At 37.8% G+C, this 23,854-nt stretch overlaps 1 pseudogene; it reads right to left on the bottom strand.

Moving 5' to 3' along the window:
* Positions 1–20,590: 20,590 nt before the first annotated feature.
* On the bottom strand, positions 20,591–20,732 carry LOC130026678 (uncharacterized; annotated as a pseudogene).
* Positions 20,733–23,854: the final 3,122 nt, after the last annotated feature.

Below are 23,854 nucleotides of genomic sequence, written 5' to 3'. Positions count from 1 at the left end.
ATCTGGTGCCAGCCATAGGTGGCTATGGGTGCGACTGCTAAGTTGCTGGAGACAAGGGGTTATGGGTGGAGAATCTCCGTTGCAGGTCCCACTGAAACCAGAATTCTCAGTCACAGAGTCTCGCATACCTGGATTTTCCGGGAAGTTCACTCATGGGTGAGGCTCAGCCAGAGTGTGTAGAAAGCAGCCTTGAGTGTGGTGGTGACTGGAATCTGGAGGTTTTTGACTGCTGGGCTGGGTCCCTTGGGGTAGAGAAGGTTTTCACCCGCCCCCTCTGTGGCACCTTGAGTAGAAATAGCCTGGCATGGGGTCAGGTGGCATGATTATGGAGAGCATCATGTTATGCTCCCTCCCAGGAGAAAAGGATATGCGATCTCTATATGTGTATATTTTTATAAATAAAATGTATTTATAAATATATATTGAATATATTTATAAATATATATTTTATAATAGTACAGTGGGTAGGGTGCGGTGCTTATCTTGCATGCAGTACTCCAGAATTCAATCCCCAGTATCCCATATAGTCTCCCGAGCCCCATCAGGCATGATCTTTGAGCACAGAGCCAGGAGTAAGACCTGAGCACCTTCGAGTATAGCTCAAAAACCCTTTAAAAACTGTAAGAAAAAAGAAAACAAAGTGCACTGCTTCATTGCTTTTACCTAGTGTTACCCTTGTGTGTCCACTACTAATCGAGGTAGGAAACAGTAGTATCCCCCAGAATTTCTCTGAAAGTTCACTTTAAGAAGGTAATGTTTTTTCCAATGTTTATTACAGGGACCACTTTTGCTTCTGTTGGAGACACATGTACACATGTAAATCTTTATATTGAAATGACTTTTTAACAGTTCATGGAGTAGCTAGATCCAGTCTCAGGGGCCCATGTAGTTAAAATCTGTACTATTCAAGGGCTAACTATTGCTGTGTGATTCATTCCATTTGCATTGCGTATGACAAGTTTTTGGTATTAGTTCAGAGAGATGGTCTTTACACTCTCTCTATCCCTCCACCCTGATAGATTGATAGATGAATAGATATAGATAGAAGGATAGATAGATAGGTATCTTTTATTTATGAAATCTTCATCTCAACAAATATCATCAGGATTTATGGGAGAGAGATTTTCTCATCATAGATTTATCTATTTCAGTAATGCTTAGATACTGACATAAACATTGGCTTATGTTGGAAAAGCTAGAAATAAAGCACTCCATGTCTAAATGGTCTTTCTACTAACTCACACTGCCTATCTCATTTTACTTCTCTTCTCCCATTTATCTCTTATCCCTTTTTTCTTTGAGTAACAATAATAAACTTTATCTTTCCTATTGGTAATCTCCTAAGCAATTTGAGTTAGGCCCTCTCACTTTCCCAGCATTGAACTTAAGCCCTCACACTCATAGACTCAAACCTGTATTTAACTAACAGTACAATAAAAATTTGTCACTCACTCCCTATTATTTTTTGACATTCCTACTGCAACCTTTCCCCCTACATTTCTAAACCTTGGCATTTTCAGTCTCTCTTCCAATATATCAAGTTTTGAAAATCATTGTCAATATACTGATCACGGATATTTTCCTAATTCTCATCTCCAGTCCATCTAAATACCTATTCTCAAATTCTGACTTTCCCATCTACCAAAAATACTGCCTTAACTTTCCAAAACTTTCCTATCTTACCATAACTTTATCATTTTTAAATCTCTGTATATGTATTCTACAGTTTCTTTTTTTCTCTGTTGTTTGGCTTTTATTTAATATCATGTAATTTACTATAAGGGCAAAATTATGAATATGCCTGGCAGCAACAGTAATCCTGGGTGAATCATTACAAATAGTAATTATAATGGCAACAATACATATAACATTTATTATGTCTCTACGTAGACATGGTTCTCTCAATTCACACATATTAACTCATTCAGCTATCCCAGTGAACTTATGCAGAAGGTACTGTCATTAAGTAACCCTTTTTACAGATGAGAAAATGAAAGCAAAATGTAGTAACTCACATCATTCACACAGTTGTTAGGATTTAGATTCAGATTCTGACTTCAGTCTTTGATCTTAGATACTTCCAAAAATAAAGATAGTAGGATATAAAATATATGCAAAAATAGAAAATAAACAACTCAGGAAGTTTCAGGTAAATTTCAAGGATAATTTGGGTATAATTCCAAGATGAGCAAAAACACAGCAGGAATAGAAATTTGGTGTAGCATTGACAACCAGTAATGACAAATGGATAAAATGGAGAAGATTCGATGGAGCTCATAATTACCTTCATATGAAAAATAGAAAAAATAAAATTGAGCCTTGAATCTATACTGCAAGGGCATATTATCAATGTAAATATGACGACTCATGCAAAAGGAAATAATGTCTCAGATTATTCCAGAGCAATTACTTAATCCAAGATAGATCTTATAGATTAGAAAAATATAGCATATACATTTTAAAAATAAAGATTCTAGTTTATTTCTATCATACATTAGATGAGATTAACTAAATTGGAAAAATGAGTTTTGGCAAAAATTAAACTGCACACAATTTCTTCAAGAACATAGAATTCCATTTTTTCTATACTGTTCATGGTGCCAAAAACAGCACTTTAACATTTTCTTATTGATTAGAATTTCTCTATTCTCACAAATTAGAATTTCTCCACTCTCACAAATTTTTGGATATTATTATCCAAAAACAGCAGTGGATAATTGTTATCAAATAAGACAAGAAAAGCTAATATTCATTAAATCTTTAATATGAGTTAAGCACCATTCTATTTCCTTGTGATTTGGTCATCGCAAATATCTTGAACTGAGTGGTTAAAGGAGGTAAGGAGATATGCATGATACTTTTTCAGTAATAGTATTGCAAATACAATGCCTAAAAGATAAAAGGGGATAAAGAAGAAAAATGTGTTGTAGAGACAGGCTGCAGGAGTGGGATGGGGTAAGGGGAGGGGAACACTGGGGACATTGGTTGGGCAAAATGAGCACTGGTGAAGGAATGGGTGTTGAAACATTGTATGACCGAAACTCAATTATGAACAACTTTGAACCTGTATATCTAATGGTGATAAAATTTTAAACAAATCTTGAATTGAAGACGCTGTTATATTAAAATATGAAAATCAAGACTCACATAGATTATATAATATGTTCATGGTAGAACAAATGAGAGGTGAACCTGGGACTTGAAAAATCTGTTTTCCTCTGATACCAAAGGTCACAAGATAACCACCAAGCCAGAAGAAAACAAGCAAGAGAACTGAAAATGTATGCCTATAAGTTATATTAATTGTAGCTAAAAAAAATGATAATGTAGAGATATAAAATATTTCATTTGCCATTCTTAGAGCATATTTTTCTTTTTCCCTATGCAAAATTTTTATTGTGAAGCTTGTACTTCTGCACGAAGGGCTCTTTGGCCAATGGTTAACTGTAACAGGTCCATTAGAAGTGAACAAATCAAATCACAAAATCAGAAATCATCCTGTTAATCGACGATTACCTCGAGCAGGCCCCAGTAACGTCTCCTTCATCCTAGCCCTGAGATTATATTCAAGGCTCTTTAGGAGAATGAGACCCATCATTGTTACTACCAGCTCCCGGAAGAGAAGAGTGCAGTCTCCTGCCCCCGCGCCTGACTGTCCTCGCCGCCCGGGCCCTTTAGAGGGGAGCAGGTTGAGCTTTCTTCCCCGCCCTGACCAGGGCTCCAGCAGCCAAAGACCTCATGGACCAGCCACCACCATGCTGAGACCACTCTCCGCACACATGAAGGTACTGGCAGAGGGACAAAGTCACGCGGGTTCTGGGGCCGAGATCTCCAAGCCTACTCAGATTTGGGCCAAGCATCCTCCACCCAGATCCTCCAAATTCCAGTGGGAGGGGGTCAAACCCACCAACTGGCCCCCTGGCGCCGTGTAATCCCATCAACGGCCAAGACTCAGAGACTATAAAAGCCAGCTCCCGGAAGAGAAGAGTGCAGTCTCCTGCTCCCGCGCCTTACTGTCCTTGCCACTGGGGCCCCTTGGAGGGGAGCGGGTTGAGCTTTCCTCCCCGCCCCGACCAGTGCTCCGGTGGCCAAAGACCTCCAGGACCAGCCACCACCATGCTGGCGCCTTGTAATCCCGTCAACGGCCAAGACTCAGAGACTATAAAAACCAGCTCCCGGAACCGCGCGGCCGGGAATCCTATTATGACATCTTATTATCTCATTCCTACTTTGGACAAACTGGCAGGTTACCAAATGTGGCCTGCCCACACGGCAGAGTCTGGCAAACTCCCCGTGGCGTACCCAATATGCCAAATACCAGTACCAGAAGTGAACAAAGTCAATTATATTTCATTTCCTTTGTGTTTTGCAAGTGAATTTTAGTCTTTTTTAAAAAGGAAAATATTTTTATTGAATCACTGTGATACAGTTAGAAAGCTTTTATATTTGAGTTTCAGTCATACAATGATCAAACACCCATGCCTCCACCAGTGCACATTTTCCACCACCAATATCCTCAGTATCCCCTATCCCAAACCTCCCACTGCCTCTATGGCAGACAATTTCCCCCATACACTCTCTCTACTTTGGGGCATTATAGTTTGCAATATAGATACTGAGAGGCTATCATGTTTGGTCCTTTATCGACTTTCAGCACACATCTCCCATCCCGAACAATCCCTCTAACCATCATTGACTTAGTGATCCCTTCTCTATTCCAGTTGCCTTCTCCCCCAGCTCACGAGGCAGGCTTTCAACAATGGATCAATATTCCTGGCCTCTGTGTCTACCAAGACTTGCTCCTCATTTTGATTAATACTGAATCCTTTTTCTCACCATTATTTGCTTCCAATATTCACTCATCTTGGTGTCTGATTCAAACAGGTCTGAAAAAACATATGAATTGAAGAAAAGCTGTTGTTCCTGAATAGGCTTCACAAAATGGACTGATAAGCGCCGAGGAGAGAACTCACCGGCTAGAGTACATGCTTGGCATGCAGGAAGCTCAGGTTCCATCTCTAAAGTTTAGCTAAGAATAGGTTCTAAGCATGGTCAATTGTGGCCCCAAACCCAAATTACACTGACACAGAGACAGATAAATAAGTCTTATTATCAATAATGCCATCACTGATATAACTTTATCATCATTATGAGAGCAACAAGTTGAAATGATAACACATTTTTCTGCAGCCTTTTGAGAAACAAAATATACCTGAGTTAATTTTCTTTAAAATTGGATTCATTGTGCTCCTCTTAAAAGACTAAGCTTTAGCTTGAAGCACACATGAATACAAGCTCTAATTTCAGCTTGCATAATCAGTGACATAGAAAAATTATATTGAAATGCTCCAGGCCTTAGTTTTCTTATCTCTTAAAATTTACCTGGTTTGTATATTAGTGCTAAATATTAAATAAAGTATTTAAATAGCTTCCGGGCTGGAGCGATAGCACAGCAGATAAAGCGTTTGCCTTACACACTGTCAACCAGGCCGATCTGGGTTCGATTCCTCCGCCCCTCTCGGAGAGCCCAGCAAGTTACTGAGAGTATCTCACCCACACTTCAAAGCCTGGCAAGCTACCCATGACATATTCGATATGCCAAACACAGTAGCAACAAGTCTCACAATGGAGATATTACTGGGCCTGCTTGAGCAAATCGATGAACAACGGGAGGACAGTGCTACAGGACAGTGCAGCACTAAATAGCTTTTAGCAATACCAGAGACACCATAAACAATGAATAGTAATTATAATATTATCATCATCATTTTCCTATATTTCAAATAAGTTAATATTGGCTTAAAGACTCACATTAATTTTATTTACAATTCAGAAAAACACTGCCAGTTCAAGTATGTCTGGCCATTAATTCTAAGATGCTTCCTATAGTTATTAATGTTATAAATGCAGAGAAAAATATATTTCATCTACAATATATAAAATTCAGTAAGGTAAATACCTCTGTGTGCATGACATGTATGACTATCTGATGTGTTCAATATTTGTACTGCTAAATACACTGAAACACTTAATAAATGGTACATTAATAAGATGAAATTTTAATTTAAAATTTAATGAATATTTCAAATGAGTCAGCTTCGATTCCCCCGCCTCTCTGGGAGAGCCCGGCAAGCTACGGAGAGTATCTCGCCTGCACAGCAAAGCCTGGCAAGCTATCCATGACGTATTCAATATGCCAAACACAGTAACAACAAGTCTCACAATGGAGACATTACTGGGCCCACTCGAGCAAATCAATGAACAATGGGAGGACCGTGACCATTCAAATAAGTTATTCATACAGAACGTTCTCTGTTCAACCAAGTAATATTCAACTGTATGATGAAAATTTTTTCAAGTAAAATTACAAAAGCTTCTGCAGTTAATTTTTTAAATTCAGAATATTTCAATAATAAGTGTGTATTTATAGGTTTTTATAATTGGTTAAGAGTATTTATTACAAATAAAGACCTCCTATGAATTATTTTTTGAAAAATGAAATATCAGAGCTGGAGATAGTACTAAGTGTAAGGAGCTGACCTTGGACATGGTCAACTCAGGTATCACATATGGTTCCATGAGCCCTACCACATGTGATTCCTGAGTGCAGAGCCAGGAATAAAGCATGAGCACAGCCAAGTGTGCCCTCTAAACAAAAAAAAAATTAAAATAAAGGAAAATAAAAAGTAGAGCATATTTTCTTTGCAACCAGATAAATACACTTGAAGATGCTTCTCTGTGAAAAGAAGTTTTTTTCTAATATCCAGTGAATATTAGAAAAGAATGATAAAGTTTAAGCTACTGTCAACAAAAATGCATGAGATTTACAGAAAGTGAACACATTTCACTGTAGAGATTTTTTTTTGAATAAAAATTTTTTATTATTATTATTATTATTATTTTTTTACAGTTGTAGATTTACAATTTTTTGTGCTTGGGTTTCAATTATACAATGATCAGATACCCATCCCTCCACCAGTACCCGTGTAGAGATTTATTTTTAAATTAATTACCATCTTTATTATTTTTCTGTCAATAGTAATGAAGGTGTCTAGGTGATTTTGTTCAACATTTCATATCCCTGGTGAATTCTGCTTCACAATGATAGGAAGAGCCAACATCGAAGGATCAAAAAGCGATGTCACTATGAACGCTTAGCCGCCACAAGCCAGTTATCCCTGTGGTAACTTTTCTGACACCTCCTGCTTAAAACCCCAAAGGTCAGAAGGATCGTGAGGCCCCGCTTTCATGGTCTGTATTCGTACTGAAAATCAAGATCAAGTGAGCTTTTGCCCTTCTGCTCCACGGGAGGTTTCTGTCCTCCCTGAGCTGGCCTTAGGACACCTGCATTACCATTTGACAGGTGTACCGCCCCAGTCAAACTCCCCACCTGGCACTGTCCCTGGAGTGGGTCATGCCAGACCGCGCTTGGCGCCAGAAGCAAGAGCCCCTCGGGGCTAGCCACCCCCCCCCCCCCCCCCCCCCGCCTCACTGGGTCAGTGAAAAAACGATCAGAAAAAACGATCCCTTCGACACTACCTCCACTACCCAGCCGCCGCCACACTCCAGGATGCTTTTCGGACACATCATAAGACACTAAATACCCATCTTCCGGAATTGTCGTACCATATTTACCAAATATGGTAACACCTACATTTCATATCCTTCTTTCCTAAATTGACATAAAACAAAACATAAACATTACATTTTAAAATTTTATTTTAGGGGCTGGAGTGATAGCACAGCAGGTAGGGTGTTTGCCTTGCATGTGGCCGACCCGGGTTTGATCCCCAACATCCCATATTGTCCCTTGAACATAGCTAGGAGTAATTCCTGAGTGCATAGCCAGGAGTAACCCCTGAGCATTGCCAGGTGTGACCCCCATAAAGGAAAAAAATAATAAATAAAATTGTATTTTAGTTTCCAGGCTGGAGTGATAGCACAGTGGTAGGGCATTTGCCTTGCACACAGCCAGCCCGGCCAAGCCGGGTTCGATTCCTCCACCCCTCTCGAAGAGCCTGGCAAGCTACCGAGAGTATTCAATATGCCAAACACAGTAACAAGAAGTCTCACAATGGAGACGTTACTGGGCCCGCTCAAGCAAATCGATGAACAACGGGAGAACAGTGTTTAGCTAGTTTGTTCCAGGATTTGCAATACTATCAATGATAGGGTTTTATCAGATGACTGGTTGAAGAAACTTTGGTACATCTACACAAAGGAGTACTATGCAGCTGTTAGAAAAGATGAAGACATGAAATTTACATACAAGTGGTACTACATGGAAAGTATCATGCTAAGTGAAATGAGTCAGAAAGAGAGGGACAGACATAGAAAGAGTGCATTCATCTGGGGAATATAAAGTAACAAAATAGGAGACTAACATCCAAGAATAGCCGAGATAAGTACTAGGAGGTTCACTCCATGGCTTGGAGGCCAGCCACACATGCTAGGGAAAAAGGCAGCTCAGATAGAGAAGGGAGCTCCAAATAAAGGGTGTTAGGAGGATCCTCCCAGGATGAGAGATACATGCTGAAAGTAGACTAGACCAAACATGATTGCCACTCAGTGCCTCTTTTGCAAACCACAGCACCCAAAAGGAGAGAGAGAACAAAAGGCAATATCCTGCCACAGAGGCAGGTTGGGATGGGGAAGATGGGGGTGGGAGGGATACTGGGAGCATTGGAGGTGGAGAATGGACACTGGTGGAGGGATGGGTACTCGATCATTGTATAACTGAAACCCAAGCACAAAAATTTGTAAGTCTACAACTGTACCTTATGGTGTTTCACTAATAAAAATTAGAAAAAAAAGATAGGGTTTTATAAATACAACATCCCAATGCCATATACCCACAATATTCCTCCACCATTGTCTCACAGTCCCCAATCTACTCCCCTTAGGCCTCGTATTAGCCATCTCAGCACTACTTTGGTCTGCAGACCAGGTCTTAGATTTTGTTGCTTTTCATAAACATAAACCTTAACGAACCAAAATACCTCTAAAGAACCTAGTAGATGACTGAGACAGACCCATACTAGGCTCACTGTTTATATTTAATGATTACCTAATGTACAGAGTATCTCTTAAACAATGACTTTAAGATTTAATAATTTCATGACTTAGCATAACTAAATAAGCTCTGGCTTGGTTCAGAATTTCAAACACTTTTACTAATTGATCAGATTGAATACATTGATCCAATTAATTATTTATTTTTTTTTGAAATAGAGATTAATAATCCATCAGCAGTTATTTGACTACTTGTGGCTAACCATTTGCAAATGAAGACCTCATTTATTATGGACACTTGAAGCAAGCTTACAGGGGGGGAAATCTCAGAAGAATAGCTCATACTAAATGAAAGTAAATTCATTTAAAAGTTATGTTTAAAAATATTTTTGGTTTTCATTTAAAATTTAGAAAGTTTTTGCTTTTGGAGAATAGAAAACAGATGTGGCCAGGGTTCTGATTTGTATTGTACTGCAAAAGATAGGAGCTCTTTAATGATGCACTTTTAAAAGTGTATTGTAGCTTGAAAGCTGGTCTCACATGCTGGGGGGAAAGGCAACTGGGATAAAAAAGGTATCACTGAGTAAATGATGATTGGCGGGCTCTCTCATGATGGTAGATGCATGTTGAAAGTAGACCATGGACCTAACATGATGATCTCTTAGTACCTGTATTGCAAACAATAACACCCAAAGGAGAGAGAGAGAGAGAGAGAGAGAGAGAGAGAGAGAGAGAGAGAGAGAGAGAGAGAGAGAGAGAGAGAGAGAGAATGTGCTGCCACAGAGGCAGGGTATGGAAAGGGGATGGGGTGGCAGGAGGGATACTGGGAACATTGGTGGTGAAAAATGGGCACTGGTAGAGGGATGGGTACTCGAACATTGTATGACTGAAATGTCACCAAGAAAGTTTTTAAGTCTCTAACTGCATCTCAAGGTGATTCATTAAGGTAAAATTTTAGCACAGTGGGTAGGGCGTTCGCCTTACAAGCGGCCAACATGGCCGACCCGAGTTCGATTCCTCTGCCCCTCTCGGAGAGCCCGGCAAGCTACCGAGAGTATTCGATATGCCAGACACAGTAACACCAAAGTCTCCGCTGGAGGCGTTACTGGGCCCGCTCGAGCAAATCGACGATCAACGGGAGGGCTTTTTTTTTTTAAATTAGCACTGTAGCACTGTCCTCCCATTGTTCATCAATTCGCTTGAGCAGGCCCAGTAATGTCTCCATTGTGAGACTTGTTACTGTGTTTGGTATATTGAATACATCACGGGGAGCTTGCCAGGCTTTTGTGGTGAAGCTGAAATACTCTGGGTAGCTTGCAGGGCTCTCCGAGAAGGGCGGAGGAATCGAACCTAGCTCAGTTGGGCTGGTGGCTTGCAAAGCAAATGCCCTACCACTGTGCTAAAGTTAAAACAATATATATTGAAGCGGCTGGAGAGATAGTACAGTGAGGAGGGCACTAGCCTTGCACATGACCACTTTGGGTTCAATTCTGCCAGAAGAGATCCCTACACAGAGAGCCAGGAGTTAACCCTGAACACAGCAGGACAGGGCCCAAAACAAGAACAATAACAACAAACTATCTTATAAATATTCATGTATAAAATGGCTTTGAATGCAAAATAGAACATTGATTTTATTGCTGAGAATAAAAATACTAAAGAGACTATGATATACCATCAATTATAAATCACTTTCCAGTTTCTAACAGGTTAATGTGAAAATAGAGGACTTAGAATTGAGAGAATATGGTAGTTTGCATGCTAAAATGTAGCAATGTCATTTCAGAAGCATAGAAAGAAGCACTTTAAAACCCAACAGAGGTAATGAGAGAGCTTATAACTATAGAATGCATAATGGAGCTTCTATATCATCCTATATGCTTTGAAATTATCCAATTAGATATACCCCTAATTCTGTGTTATAGAAATTTAAGAGATTTTTACTACATATCCCTTCCTTACCTAACAGTGCAAAGCAAAATATTCACAGCATGGACGATACCTTTGTTAATGTGCCTTGCCAATTTTGCTCAGAGAAAGAAAAAATTCAAGAAAGAGCCCAAATTCTAATTTAAAATAAACTGCTGTTAAGTATTGCATTAGCAGGCAAGAAAGTCTGGGGCTGAGAAACTGCTGATCTCAGAATGAAAGAGTATGACACTAAGAGTATTCCTTTAAGATGAGTGAATAATTTGCACCATTCCTCTCCCTATGAACCCCATTTTAATTCACTAAACCTAAACGTAGCATCCTATAGGAGACAGGGATAAATATGACAAGACTAAGAATAAAAACCAAACCAAAAAAAAAAACCAAAAAAATAAATTACAGAAAGGTTAATGTAATCTTACTAGGATAGTCCAAATATATGAAGGATAGATAGAAAATGTTAAAAAGAAGTAGACCATAAAAACAAAAAGTTAACAAGCAGTGAACTTACATTTACACAGTCTAATGTCTCTGTAAAGTTATTTAAGTGGGAAATGAAAACGTTGTACCAGACTGTGAGGATAATTTGCTTTTTTCTCTTTCCATTAGATATTATTCTCTTTTATTAAAGAGGAAAATAAATTAAGGAGATATGGGCAGGAATGGTGTGCCTGTGCCTACATTATGTGCATATTACAAGTCACAATGAAGCCCAACTTCAAGTTGAAACTGAAATAACTGAAGCCAAACTGTGAAGTAAAAGAGATTTGGTTTGCTTTTTAAACATAATCTCGAAGACATGTGTGAATACAGGAAAAGAACAGAATTAAGCTTTGTGTAATTTGTTGACTGTATAAAATGATTTTTATTCCAAAAAATAACTTTAGATACCTGATTCTCATGATTTTGATAAGCTTCAGGAAATTAATTAGGCTTTGGAGCCTAAGTATCTCACATCTATGTGGAATGTCTGTCCTTTAACTCAGTGGGTGCTCCCTAGAGCAGAACAGCTGCAAAAACTTGAAAGGCATTTCTATTGTGTATTGCTTTCTGTGGTCCTGAGAACCGGAACTGGGGAAGTTTACCAAAGCTGTTCTCTCCTTTATGCTATGTGGGTGCACCTACCTTTATTGAAGTCTCATGCTATAAATAACAACAGAAAGCAAATTTATCCATACTGCCTTCATATTTTAATTAATTAAAATTGGTACTCTGTTACCACATAAGAATTATTTTCTGATTCAAAATTCCTTTCAAGAACAGAACGAGTTTTTTTTTTATTTAACCACATGATGAAAGGGACAAGATTTCTTGCAATTCAATGATAGTAATCCTACTGGAAAAAGAAAAGGAAAGAAACAGTTGTACAGACTAAAATGAAACTGATGATTTTCTCGCAGAAACCGAGCCCTCCTGGGGCTTATTCCACATAAAAGCAATTGCCTTAGTCTTTAAATATAGAAGATATTCCTTTAAGTACAGTTTGAAATCAGCATTCCATTAGGGGTCCTTATTGTTTGCTACCCCTTTAAATGTATTGGCCTTCTGTGCAGTTTCCTTAACGTTGGCAGGAAGCCTCCAGTAGGAGATCTGGTTTGTTTATTTGATGTTTTACATCTATTGAGCACCCATTATGTTCCAGGTGCTTTCTCATGTCTTGGTTCTATTTTTTCCCTCAACTGTGACGTGCATTTATTAATAGTTTCTTTAAAAAAAACAAGAAATCAAAACATAAGAGATGTTAAATAAGTGGCTTATGGAAGAAATCTATGTGCTTTTGCATTTGGTTCCAGGTTTGTCTAATCTAATACTTGATCCTATTTTCAGAAACATCTGCTTGAAACAAGGTATGCGTCAGAGGAATTATTCTCAGAAAAGAGAATGTGTATATTCTCAGACTTAAATTCAAGAAGAGTGAGGTGAAAGAGGAGAGAGAGGAAGAGAGAGAAAAATAAAAGTAATTAATATAAACTACACACACACACATCAACAACTTTCCCAGAGTGTTAGCCTCTAGAACAGACATCTCCAAACTTAGATAAGTTGCTGCCCACTTTTCAGGGAATAAATCAGTCATCATTGCCCTGGATAAAAGCAAAAAGAAAATGTCCCTAATTGCACAGGAAGGTCCTGCCATCTCCTGCATCCTTCCATTATCTAATACCCAACACACACACACACACACACACACACACATACACACACACAAAATCCCCAACACACACGCACACGTGCATGCACGTACGCGCGCGCGCGCACACACACACGCTTCTGATCATTGTTATTCAATTTGGGAAACATGGCACTAGACAATATTATTGAAAAGAGGAAAACAACAGCAAGACAAGAGTAGTGCAGACCAGCCCATTTTGGGTTCTTTAATGTCTCTCAAGCAACAGATTGCATGCAAATGAATTTATACTTCCATTTAGCAGATGTTTGGCAGGGCAGTGGTGTGGTCTGCATTATTTCTCACACTTATGCATAGAAATCACCTGGGAATCTTACTTAACTGTGGATTCTGCCGCTGTAAGTTTGGAGTGGACCCAAGATTCTGCTTTTCTAGTAAACTCCAAAGTGAAGCTGATATTGCTACACTTTGAATAGAAAAATTGGAGGAGAAATATTAACACAAGTAGGCTTCAAACAGCCCAATACTAAAACCCAATTATACCACTTACTAAGTGGTGTATGTATATGACTAAAGGTAAATGTTTTACCCCCAGGGCACTGTTTCTTCATCAATGATGTGAAAATGATACTATTCAATTAGTCCTACATGCCAGGCACTGCTGTAAAAACATCATATAACTGAACTCATTTTATATTTGCATCAATACTGTCTTAATATTCATAATGAGGTGGTAACAAAACTCTTAGATAATCTCACCAAAGTGATATTGCCAGTAAATTGTCAAAAGTGAGTTTATATGCAAGGCAGCTCAACAGCATTCTACTTGCAGTTACACTATATAGGACTGTCCTATATAACTCTTGCTATCGTATATACAAAATTCCATACTTACCGATCAACACATCTTAGTTGAACTACAATTCCCTACTTCTATACAGCAAGTTTTATTGTCCTTAAATAGAGTCTACTTATAACATAGAATCTATAACAGATAAAGTAATTAATCCTTTTTATATCACTTGCCTCACCATCAATTTGCCATACTATTCACACTAGGACTTCAATGGCTAGTGACATAGAAAGGTATACTTGACTTAAGTTTCAGCCTTCCCACTAGTTTGTCCAGTTTGACTTTCTCCAGAGGTGTTCTACGGAGGTCCTTGACAGTCTTTTACTTGAGTCTATTTACTGGAGTCTATTACTTGACGTGCTTGATGCCCTCCTGCCTACCAAAACAAGTCCTTTTTAAGAGACAGTGTCGTTTTATAACCTTATACCTCTCTTCCTCCACCTTTTCATGGCAAGATTCTTTTTTTTAATGTAGGAGTACTGCTATTTATTCAGCCACTGATTAGCTGATTGAATTGGGCATAAACGCCACCTTACTTTTTTTCATGATTTTATTTATTTACTTATTTTTCTTCTTATATTTATTTATTGAATCACTGTGGGAAAAGTTACAAAGATCTCTTTTATAGCCACGTCCACTTGCTTACATACCAAATTCCGCAGGATGGATATGTTGTTCCCAACATTCTCCCTTTCGAAATCCAACACACCATCTCGTCAGTAAAGAGCACCTGGCTCAGACAAGGTCAGACCTGAACACCTGAAGAACCTACCATCAGTACTCATCAATACACTGGCTCGGCTCTTCACATGCTACCTTGTCTGAATGCAAGGTTTTGTCCCAGTGGAAAACCAGCAGGACTGTACTACTATACAAGAAGGGAGACATCCACGACATTGGCAACTATTGCCCAATCTGCTTATTGTTTGTCATCTACAAACTGTTTACTCGAAACATCCTGAATAGGATTGGCAGAACACTAGATGAAAGACAACCATGAGAGCAAGGGGGTTCTGAAAAGGATTCAGCGCCAACGACCAGATCCACATGATAACCAAGCACATTGAGGTTTCTCGGGAGTTCAAGATGCTGCTCTGTCTAACGTTCATTGATTTAAAGAAATCTTTTGATTCTGTTGAGACTGAAGCAGTCATCGAAGCCATAGCCAATCAGGGCGTTCAAACTCAATACATCAGGATCCTCCGTGAGCTGTATTATGGATTCACTACCAGGATCTCACCATTCTACAAAAAAGTGATCACTGATGTCAAGAGAGGGGTTTGGCAGGGTGATACCATTTCACTGAAACTCTTCAGTGCCACCCTCAAGAACATCATGCGATGACTAGAATGGGAAGGAATGGGAGTGAGATAGATGGTCGGCAACTATACCACCTCTGCTTTGCTGATAACATCATTCTAATAGCACCAAACATCAGCAAAGTGGCACAAATGCTGACCTACATCAACTGTGAGTGTGGAAAGGTCGAATTCCAGCTGAATCTCACAAAGACAATGTTCAATGTTTCAATGAGAAACAGTCTTGTTCCTGACGTTCCATTCACTCTCATTGGAGCGACCATCTCCGACTGCAACAGTTATGTGTACGTGGGTCAAGAAGTCAACATGACAAATGACCTGGCACCTGAGTTGCGCAGGAGGAAGAGAGTGGCTGGGAACACCTTCAAGAACATCGAAGAAGTAACTAAGAGGACAAAGAACCTCCAGCTCCAAGCACATCTCTTCAATTCCACTGTTCTTCCTGCATTGTATACACATCAGAGACCTGGGCCCTACAAAAACAGGATGAGAACGCTATTCAGATCTCTCAAAGAGGAATTGAAAGAGTTATGCTTGGAATATCACGCTTCATTCGAATGCGAGAAAGAATCCGGAGTTCCGACCTCCATCAGTGCTCAAGAATCAGGGACGCTAGGCATCGAAAATCAGATGGGCTTGACACGTAATGAGATTTAGAGATGACTGCTGGACTAGAGCCATTACTGACTAGATTCCACGGGACGTCAAAAGATCGTGTGGATGCCCACCTACAATATGGTCAGACTTCTTCATCAAGACCCTGAATGATCGGTTTGAGACTCTTCATGTTCCTAGAACGAGAAGATGCCATTGTGCTGTGCTAGCACGCAACAGGGATGAATGGAGAAGTTACTGGTGCCTGCTAGAGCTAATCGATGAGTAATGGGATATCAAGTGATCAATTGATCAAGTGATTTATTTTTTTCTTCTTATATTTATTTATTGAATCACTGTGGGAAAAGTTACAAAGCATTCAGGTTTAAGTCTCGGTCATACAATGATCAAACACATTTCCCTTCACCAGTACTCATTTTTCACCACCAACAACCCCAATATATTCCCCCTCTCACCCCTCCCAATGCCTGTGAGGCAGATAAAAGAAAATACATGGCAAAATTCTTAAATTTAAAACATTCCATGCAACTCTAACACCATTTATCGTTAATACTATTGATACATATAAACAAAAGGTAAAGGTTGATCGTCGATTTGCTCGAGCGGGCCCAGTAACGTCTCCATTGGAGACCTTGTTGTTACTGTGTTTGGCATATCGAAACAAAATGAGAATTAATATTAATAATCTGATATGCTAATATCAATCTTATCTCTTTTTGTTCCTAGAAGTTAATGACCCTCTCACAATAATAAAATAATTGTCCATATTAGTAAATTGAATCAGAAGACCATGAGATAGACCTGGCATATTTATGTAAATTATGAACACCTAGTTGATTACAATAGATGTTATCTCTTCATAACATGTATACAGTTATAAGGTAGTACATAGAATATACTAACTTTTTAATATTCTAGAAAATAAAATTTCTGTCTCAATAAACCCCTTGTTTTCTTAATGAGTTCACTCTGAGAGTTTCTCTGATCCTTAGTTGTTGGATTAAAAGAGCACAAATTGGGATTCAGACATTTCCTATTGTAATTTAAATAAAAGACAAGGTAGTAGATATTTCTTATGGTAGCATATAATGGAATTAGTAAATGGTCCAGAGAGTGAACCCCAATTTATGAACTATACAAAGTTTTAAAATGCCTCAAAAAATGATAAAATATCACCATTATTAAAAGACTGTATATATATATATATATGAGCTAGAAGGTGCTTGAAAGTAAGAAAAACAGAGGCAAAAGTATAATTTAGAATAATGAGTACAAGTTACTTTTTAAAATCACTCCCCACTTTAAAATCAAAAAAAAAAGAAACCCCTAAAGTTCGTGGTAAGACTAAATTACCTTTGGAAGAATTCCAGCTAGTTACAGAGCACAGAAAAGGTGAAAATCTCCCAAACTAGAGTACAATTAATGCTGCCTGGGCTCTCTGGAATCCTTTCCAAGTGTATTTCCAAATAAAACTACTCTGTTGGATGCCAATAAATGGTAAAATTTAAACTTGGGAACTTACTACTCAGCGATAGCCAAAAGCTCATTTACAAAACTCCACGGAGGTATTCTGGTGACACGAGGGAGAAAGGTTTGTTCTTAAAAATGGCCTTTCACTAACTGAGCATTCTACCCCTCACTATAAACATTTTGTCTTTGTTTCATGGTAACATAATGACTACAAGACAAATTTGGCTATGAAACTACATGATGAAGTTTCACACTGCCCAACGACTTTATGGTATGTTTTTGTTGTTGGGTTTGGGGCAGTGTGTGTGAGTGTGTGTGTGTGTGTGTGTGTGTGTGTGTGTGTACACGCACTACCCAAAGATTCCTGATCTTTAAGTTGCATGCAATTTTATAGATGCTTGCTCACTTTTGTCATGTAGCAAGTATGAAAAAAAATAGGCCAAGAAAATAGAGGATCTTGGAAAATAAACAAACAAACAAACAAAGACATTCATCAAGTTAGTGAAAAATATATTAGAACTTAATTTGAAATTAACAAATGTATTTGTGTTGGGGACATTTTTCAAAGGATTATAGAGTATGTTTTGCTTATGGAGCAGCACTGAGTTTGAACCTTGGCACTGCATGTTTCCCAAGCACCACCTGGAGCAACCTCTGAGCACTCTTTTGAAAGTAGACATGGAGCAACACCAGGTGTGAGGAAATCAAAACAAAATAAAGCCAAGAAAGGAAGAAAGTAAAGAAAGAAGGAAGAAAGGAAGGGGGGAGGAAGAGAGGGAGGGAGGGAAGGAGGGAGGGAGGAAGGAAGGAAGGAAGGAAGGAAGGAAGGAAGGAAGGAAGGAAGGAAGGAAGGAAGGAAAGATTTGAAAGAACAGTTTAACAGCAACATGTGTTGTCACTTTCTTTGAATGGCACTCAGTTCTTTACATCAATTTTCAAGTTTTACAAGCATTTGAAGTTCAATGCTCAGTGAATTCCATTCAGGTTTCATGGCACAAGAAACCCACCAGATCTTGGAACTAATACTCTAAAGTCACAAGCTCTTTATTTAATTGTAAACCTACTGGGTAACATCCTCTGCTGGTTCTAAATAGTCTACCTTCTACATTATGTGGCAATTCCCTGATGTATCATAGTTGATATCTCCAGGTCCTATTTTAAGCTGCATATACACTATGTGATCTTTCAATCCTAACCTTCCATGTAAGGTGGAATAATCTTAATGGTGAGATAGAGGATGAGTTGCTTCTAGGAATATTTTTCTAATAAAATATAAGATATACATTATTAAGGAAAGTAATATCACTACCTTCCTGACATTAAAAGCTGGAAATCTATAGTCCAAGTAATCATTTATTCCCATACAAACCAAATGAGAAAGGCAAACTGTTGAGGATGGTTGACGAGAAAGAAAAAATTCCTAGATACTTGAAAATTTTACTAAATATTTAAAATTAATCTCTGGGATTTTCTGTCTCTAAACTTTTTGAAATAACAGAAGATATATTATCTTATGCTTATTTTTTAACTTGTAGTATAAAAGTCATCAGAGATGCAAGTGCTATGCCAAATCATGGAGGGATGCAAATCTTAAGAGGAAAGGTATTTCAGGAGAAATATTCTCTCAAAAGAAAGTTCTGGAAAGGGGACATTACTTTTTTTGATATACCTCAACCTTTGGATTTCAGAATAAAAACGTTTCTTCCAAAAGTTTGTAGTATTTAATTAGGACTTTATTTTCACACTTGTCCTTTACTGTCATGTCATTTGCAATTATCATAAATGTCTGTGTTTCTTTACATAAAGACTAACCAATGGAAGGAAATTGAAGAAGAAACACATTTCCAGAGACAGGGAGGTAGCTTCTAGGAGTGGAATGCATGCCTTCTATGATGAAATTCCAAATTTAATCCCTGGCATCACAAGACCCATCAAGCACTATTGTATGGGGTCCTGATAGCTCCCAGCACTGCTGGACCCAAGTTGTACCTCAATCACTTGGACCAAGCACCGGCTCATCATGCCACACCTTTTGATTATTTCCATAAATTGACCTTAGCTCATCTCCCAGCATGCTAAGAAAGCCTACTTAAAAAAAATACATTTTGATTCCTTTATTTTAATGTTAGTCAATTAAGATATGAACACCATTCTGTTTGTCTTTTCTTGCTGTTGGAAGGATTTACTACAAATTTAAGCAACTTAAAGAACACAAATGTATTACTTTACAGTTGTGAACCTCAGAGGTCTGAAGGGAATCTCACTGTGCTAAAATCAAGGTTACAGCAAGACTTGAGCTCTGCTCCAGGCAGAATTCACTTCCTTGCTATTCCAGCCTTCTTAGGGATCATATTCCACCCGGCAGTCTTCTATTTTCAAAGTCAGCAGTATCTCTTCACCTTGACCTGTCTATCTAATGTCTCTCACCGAATTTGGAAAAGATTCATCACTTTTAACAATCCATGTAATTAGATTAGGCCCTTCCAGATAATCCAATGTAATCTCTCCATTTCAAAGGCCTAAATCTTAATCACATTCAGAGTCCCTTTTTCTGTGTAAAGTAACACAGTAAAAGATTCTGGAGATTGGGACAAGGATTTAATGATTATGTAGATGCATTCTCTTTGTCTACCACACTAGGAATCCTAGGAGTATTTAATTTATGTGCATGAGGCATACCTGTTTATAGAGATATAAGATAGAAGGTCGTTGTTGAAAGTCATAAATTTTAGAAAAACTTAGACTGGTACAAATTCCAGATAAAAATTGTGGGTAAGGCATTGCAGGCAGAGAAAACAGTGTGGTACAAGGAATGTGTAAGAAGAGTGCATTTAGGAAACACTGAATAAGCCAATTCAACTGGAATACACCTTACAGTCTTTGGGATAAATTGGCAAAGGAATTGAATGTTGAACTAAAGGTCTGAATCATCCTCAGAAAGGAACTGTGCATTAACTCACTGAACATTAGTTAAAGTAACCACATTAGCAGCTTCTCATAAGTCAGCTGGCAGGAAGTTGTAGACAGTGTTTGAAGGAAGACCAGTGTTGTAGGTAGGCAATCCATAGAGTATTATTGCTTCTCTTTCAGAGCAAACTTAGGGCATGGGATATTGATGGCAAAAATGAGAAGAATGAAATTGCTGATACATTAGCAGAGTTAAGCTATTCTTTCAGACAGGTTTGGTGTAGTTGAATTTAGTGCATTTAAATATTCAGTACCCTAGTGATGACCATCTCTGTGGATCATACACGGGTTGTATCAAAATGTACTTTTTAGGAAAGAAATCTAAAGTGATTGTAAAAAAATTCTTATATATTATGTTCGCTATCGGGTGCTCTACACGATCAGAGAAACTTCTCTAGTAACATACTATAGAAATGATCCCTGAAAGTATGGGCTGGAGTGATAGCACAGCGGTAGGGCGTTTGCCTTGCACGCAGCCAACACGGTCGACCGGAGTTCGATTCCTCCACCCCTCTCAGAGAGCCCGGCAAGCTACCGAGAGTATCTCGCCCCACAGCAGAGTCTGGCAAGCTCCACGTGACGTATTCGGTATGCCAAACACAGTAACAACAAAGTCTCCAATGGAGACGTTAGTGGGCCCTCTCGAGCAAATTGATGATCAATGGGAGGGCCTTTACCTTTTACCTTTTTATGTTCGCTATCTCTTGAATAATTTTAGGTTGGGAGTCCTGTTTTTAAGAACTAGAGAAATAAATTCTAAATAATTATAGTTAAGAATCTGAGTTTCAGGGGGAGTTATGTATCTAGAAAATGAATCTCTGTCAAGATTTTCCTGGAAGGAGAATTAGGAGAGAATTTGGGCATGAGAGAGTGGCATAGGATAGGGAATAAAACATGTATTACAAGAAGAAGAGAACATTATCAGTATACTAAGCAAACATAATTACCAATTTCTAAAATTAAGAAAAGCACAGCGGTAGGGCATTTGCCTTGTGCACAGCCAGCCCGGCTGAGCCGGGTTCGATTCCTCCGCCCCTCTTGGAGAGCCTGGCAAGCTACCAAGAGTATTCAATATGCCAAACACAGTAACAAAGAAGTCTCACAATGGAGACGTTACTGGGCCCGCTCGAGCAAATTGAGCAAGAAAAAACTACTAATTAAAAAAATCTTTTTAATCACTCATGAAAGCAATCTGAATGTAGAGTAACAAAACCCAGATTAAAGATGCCCCTGCTAAGAGAGGTTACATGAATTAGATTTTGTCTGCAAAAAATTAGCTTAGCAATGACAGAGGCCACAGCCTGTGGAACCCTTTCAGACTGGGACTGTAGAATATGATTATATCTTAAAGACTTCAGATCTCTGGAATTTATTTATTTTGACATCCTGTTACTTTCCTGACTTGATATTTCAGAGTTAACTTATCCAGAGAAAAACTGGCCTGACTCTTCATTGTAAATTTGCAGTCTGTTGGTGGTATGGCTGAAGGCCCAATTCTCGTCTAGTGAATGTAGCCAATGACTATATGTTTTTGGTATGCGGGCCTGTTTATGTATACCAGAAAAAGAATTTCGACATAAAGGAAAAAGCCTTTAAGGTATTCGAACCTTACAACTACTGTTAAGTGTGAGGTGGGCTACCTTCTTATTACCACACAGGTTTCTCTCATTTTTGTTAACACAAGCCAGATTCCCATTTCTGTAGATGTGGTGTACAATGATGAGTAAGAAATCAAGAGAGCAGATGTGCAGAATGGCAACAACAACTAATGATGCTTTTTCAGTATTAACTTTTGGTGCCCACAATTAAAAAATAAGAAAAAGTGACCGAAAGCTTTTCTGATCTGTTAATTTTGTATAGATTGGGTAAACTATATTCCTTAGAGAGCAGTTAACACTACCACTCTAACTTTTTGGAACTAAATCAGAAGTTTAGATGCAGAGAGTATCTTCAAAAAAATTAAACACCTTTCAAAACTGAAAAACTATGCCAAATATCCAGCTGTTTGACCATATGGTGAAAAACATCTGCATATTCAGTCTGTATTGATTCAACAAGCTTTTCCTGAAGTGTTTGTAAAAAACTATGTACAGGTGAACAAACTCTCTGATAATATCACACCTGGGAAAAAGTTTAGAGATCATTTAATTGCTACACTTGAATTACAAAATTACATATTGAATTCTGTTCAATTTGATCATGTCTGCATTTAAAGATATAATTATGATATCCTTAATTTTCAGTTACTTATAGAATGAAAATATTTGAGAAAGGCGCAAAAACAAAACAACAACTGATATAAGTTCTCAGAGTCCTTAGTTTGTCTCAAAGGGAAGAAATAGAAACCTTTAACTCACCACAAAGTTCTACTACTGCCCAAGAATAATCTTTCATTTCCATAGTATACATATGAAAACGATTTGGTTTCTATTGATGGAAAGTGTATTAGCTAAGTCCTTTGGACCTAAAATTGATAGGAAAGTTTGAAGATTAATGGGAGTAGAAATAACATTGCTTGCCTTTGGCATGATCTTTATGGGATCTTCATATTCTTAAAGTAAAATAAATGCTATGAGTATATCATATCCATTCTTTTAAATGACTTTGTGAATGTATTAAATATTGAAAACAACACAATAAATAATTCTTTTATTTTTTACTGAAGCCAAAAAAATCTAGTGCTATCTATCTTGTTCATGTAAATATTCTTAGGGAGGAGTAGCAAAAATTCATGCAATTATAGTGATGTTTCTTTAAATTTTTAAACTAAATAAAATAATTTAGGGGAAAAGTCTATTTTTTATAAAATAGTCTATTATATCAATGCTATTCTTTAATATTAAGAGCTAAATTATTAAATTTTTAATATAATTAGTCACCAGGATTTGCTGAGGTTAAAACTTTAAGTCTAGGAATACATGAACAGGTCTGAATTATTCATCTAGATACATACACTAGATTCAGATCAATATGAAACAAAATGTCTGCTTACTTCAAAATTATACACTTGAACTTCGAGAAAATTTAGATTTTAAATTAAAATAATTTTATAAACTTCTATTTCTATTTTTTATATATTTATCTCAATATATAATTCTATGTGTATACAAATTTCTATAAAATGTAGAGAATGTGAAGTTTGTTATGCTTAACTCCTGATACTCCTAGTTGTATCAGTGAAATATTACTAAATGAGGATCGTCAGTGAAAAACCCCAAGGTTCATTATGGCTTTTGTGCAGCTGGAAAAGAACAGGAAAAAAAAAATGAACATTTGTTTAGAGTTTAAAAATGTCAGTCATTTTCCAAGACCTCTCATTTGGTTCTCATAAAAACTTTACAAAGAAATTACGAAGATCTGGTAAAATGCAGTAATTTTTCCAAGTTTTCATATCTAGTAAGTGGAGAGTAAAAATTTAAATCCGTATCTATCTTACTCCAAAACCAGTTTTCTATTATAGCTAACTTATGGTAATATCCATGTATTATATTGTAGTCACATGAGCATTTATAAATATATATTTCCCATAGTGGAAGTAAAGTTGTAAGACCCAAAGAG

Source organism: Sorex fumeus, unplaced genomic scaffold, assembly GCF_029834395.1.
Source record: "Sorex fumeus unplaced genomic scaffold, SorFum_2.1 ptg000034l, whole genome shotgun sequence".
Lineage (NCBI taxonomy): Eukaryota > Metazoa > Chordata > Mammalia > Eulipotyphla > Soricidae > Sorex > Sorex fumeus.
Note: the sequence above shows the minus strand (reverse complement) of the source record. Positions and strands in the feature narration are given on the sequence as shown.